Source organism: Myxine glutinosa, chromosome 1 (genome assembly GCF_964187855.1).
Source record: "Myxine glutinosa chromosome 1, kmMyxGlut1.1, whole genome shotgun sequence".
NCBI classification, from domain to species: domain Eukaryota; kingdom Metazoa; phylum Chordata; class Myxini; order Myxiniformes; family Myxinidae; genus Myxine; species Myxine glutinosa.
Window position 1 is genome coordinate 210388250 of NC_136261.1, and position 4180 is coordinate 210392429.

Sequence of the window (4180 nt, forward strand, 5' to 3'; positions counted from 1 at the left end):
ATCAAAATTTGCCATCACCAATTCATCATCAGTCCCTCCTAAGGAGGGAGAGATGGAATCACCCCAATGTCTCATCCACGTCGTGATGCGTCTCACAAATCCTCACAGCAATCTCATTTCTGCAACACAAACAAAGAAAACACAGGTGTGGAGTCATCATCATCACCACAGGTAAGTGGCTGCGTATGGTGCGACAGGTTCATCAATCCTAACTATCTCCTAAATGACTTTAACAACTTTACACTACCCGGGGTCTCTCTCCGGCCAAACCATTGGCCCTCTTACACTATGGGTTCTAAAAACCAATTCCCATTGGCCAAACTGTGGTGCTCTTCAATTTGGGGTCTCACTCCCCCGATTCATCTCCCGGTGCCCTCGCACAATTTCTGGGCTGCGGCGTGTACCTCTCCCAGTGGGTCTACCCACCTGCACACCTCCACCACTGCAGTTGCCTCCGAGCTTACCTGCTCCTCACCCTAACCTAACTACCTGGGGAAGGCCCTCTGGCTCTCTCCCCACTCCGTGCCCTCTCTGGCACTGGGCTGCCCGATCCACACCCGGGATCCTCAGGCACCCACTCACAACTACCGGCTCCCAGAGCCCACCTGCGGCCTCACCTGGCCGACATCCTCACAGTGGTGGAGTGCCCAACCAACTACACACACTAACAGGCTACACGCCCAGCCATTTCCACAACACTAATGCACCCATTCACAACACCATTCTGCAACCGCACCACAAATGCCAATATCCAACCACAATTTACCTGCACCCTCTACCTAACACTTACACTACCCGCCCCGGGTGCTCGTGAAAGGGGTCCACTCTTCCCCCATCCACACCTTCGCACCATGCACACCACTCCGTACCACTTACTCCAACTTTCTCCACACACCTGTACTTGCACACCTGTGCTCTCACACCTGGTGCCACCTGCACCCTTCTCTCCCCAAGCGCATTCGCGCTGATCCACACACTCACTACTCATACACTGCTCCACACACCTGTCCAGTTGCACACCTGTGCAATCACACCTGTTCAATTCTCACACACACACGGCATCATCTCAGCTAACTACTCCCTTCTGAAACTTGCGCTTCCCAGTCGTCCCTTTAAACTATTGCGCTCCCTCGTCATTATCATCCATACTAATCTACCTGCGTCCCCACTACAGGTATCAGTCACTAACTAAACTTAACGTTACCTACTGTCATCTTCGCTAGATCCCTACACACAATATCCTAACCCACCCGGGCTAGTTTTCACTGCCATACACCCCATAAACTATTGCTCCTTTGCCCCCCACATGGGAAGGGTGGCAGGGATGCCATCCCACCATATCGGGGGTCTCTCACTACCAATTTTGCACATCAAATTTCAACAAATCAAAAATTTGCCAATCACTGCCCATCATCTGCCAATCGCTACTGCCAATCCCTTGCCAATCATCAAATTTTGCTTTTCTCTAATGTTGGGTCCAAAACACTAACCTCATCACCCAGTCTACTCACTAATACCTCTCGGTGCGCCAATCCCTGTCCAAAGCCCGGCTTCGTAAAGCCAAGCAATGGATGCTGGTTATTTTGTGCTCGCGGCTGGGTGCGTCCGGCATTCGGTGCAGGGAAGGAGGTTTACCCGGGCCGAGATCCCACGCACCATCTCGGCGTGGAGCCATCCAATGTCCCGATCTCGACCTGCCGGACTGCCTCAACAAAAAGTGGTCGCCATGACGACTCTTTCTATCGGGCTGTCTGCTCCGCTTATTGGAGCACGGACGCGGCCGTTCAAAGCGAGGCCCAGCGTGGGTCGCGCACGGCGGTCCTTTCGAACCCGCCGTGGCTCGGATCCCCGCTGGTTCTCGCGGCACGCGAAGCCCGGCACGCACCGAGGGCCCGCTTCGGCTAAAAGTCGACCTGACCTTTAACCCGTGTAACGTCGATGCTTCACCTGCATGCTTACACCCCGCAGCCCGTTCCTTGCTCATACATGCAGCTGTTCCCATTCTCCTTGTACCGTTCCTTACACACCCAGGTACACCCATTCCACTCACAGCCTTGGTCACACACCTGACCACCGAACACTTTGGCACACATTCGTTGCTCGCACACCTCACCAATACACCGCTTCGCGCCCCCTCCTCGGTCACCTCCTCTGTGACAATCACAGGTGTGCTCTCATTCGCACACCCAACCACGTGCCTCACCACCAACTCCAGCGTGCATTCCCACTCACGCTCTACCATTCCAGGTGTGCATCCTTCCATCCCAGGTGTACATCCTCGCTCACCTGTCACAACTAACTCACGCTCCATGTCACTCTCACTACTTTCACCTCCATTCCTGACAGCGCACTCACCCTTACTCTTGACAGCACACTCTTTCCTCATGCACCTGTCCGTCACACACCTTTCTCGCGCACACTCTCCCGTTACACCCTCTGTAACACTCACCACAGCTGTGCATTCTTCCTTGCCTTTGCCAGCGCACTCTTTCCCCATGCACCTGTCCGTCACACACCTTCCTCGCGCACACTCTCCCGTCACACCCTCTGTAACACTCACCACACCGCGCTTCCATGTGCCCCCTCGCACACGCGCTACGACCGACTCACTCTCGCCAGCACACTCACTCCTTGGCACGCACTTTTTCCTCACACACCCCAGAGTCGGACTTTCTCGCACACCTCCTTTTTCGCACACCAGACCTGTCGCACACTTCACCAACGGCCTCTCACGAACACCCGGGTCTATCTCGACCCCCAAGCTTCTTAAATCCCCTGGCGCATCATACGCACGACCATATTGGTCACCACTTACACCGGGTCCTCTTCCTCTTCGCTTCTCCTCCATCACCTGCGAATCCCTCATCCGGTTAATGAGCACATCATCACGATCCGAACACAGACTTTGGACCAATTCTTTTACTTCCTCCTTTATCTCTTTCTTATCCTCTCTCCGTCGCTTCTTAATTTCGCTCACCCCTTCTTCCACTTCCTCTAATTTTTGCTTCATCTCCTTCATCTCTTCGTGCGCCCCTTTAAGTTCTTCCTCTAACTCCACTTTATTTTTTTCTATGTGCTCCCGCACCTCCCGCTCTTTAACCTCCATTACCTCTACCACCTTGTCCATTTTCCTCGTCAGGTCCTCATGTACCGTCTGGCACTCTTTTTTAATTACCCCTACGTCCTTTTTCATCTCCTTCTGTGTCGATTTTAAACCCTCTATTACCGCTGTGTTCTTCTTTACCTGGTCCCCCAACTCCTTTTGTCCCACTGTCAGTTGTTCTACTCCCAGCGTCAACTCCTCTATACCACCTTGCAATTTTACAGTCCCCTTTCTCACCTCTTTCTCCATGCGCTCCTTACAGTGCCTCACCTCCTCGCGCACTCCTCCGACCTCCTCACTCACTCCTCTTCTGATCTCCTCTCCCATCACTTGCATCTCCTGCCCAGATGCCACCCTCATCTGCTCCATTTCCTCCCTGTGAGCATCCAGTTTGGTTTCTACCCCCATTCTGACCCCCTCTATCTGCTGCTCCATTTGTTTAACTTCCCTTTTCGCTTGGTCCCTCATGTCCCTCAATTTGCCTTCCATACTGTTTTCTAACCCCTCTAACCCTTTTTGCATCCCTTCCATTTGATTCTCTTGAGCGGCCATTCTGTTTTCTACCCCCGTTAACCCATTCTTTACTTCTTTTATCCCGTTGTCTAACTCCTCAAAATTATTGTCTAACTTCTCAATTTTCTTGTCTAACTCCTCAAAATTATTGTCTAACTTCTCAATTTTCTTGTCTAACTCCTCAAAATTATTGTCTAACTTCTCACTGGTACCCCTCGCTTCGTCCCTCATTACCCCCATTTGGTTTCCCATTACCCCCATTTGGTTTTCCAATCGCTCACTATTAGCCCTCGTTTCCTCCCTCATTTTCTCGCTATTCTGGGCCATAAGGGCCTTCATTTGTATGAAAAAAAGGCCCCAATCCATCGGGGGCGCTGCCACGGTCGCTGGCGCGGTGATCAGCGAGGCGCCATTTTGCGCGCCCGCTTCTTCGTGCGTGACGGCGCTATTTTGCGAACCTGCCGCCCTCACTGCTTCGCTCTCCTCCTGTCCCTCATTTTGGTCCTGGATCGACCCTACCTCACTCTCCCCTACCGGACCCCAGCCGTCTTGATCCGCCATAGC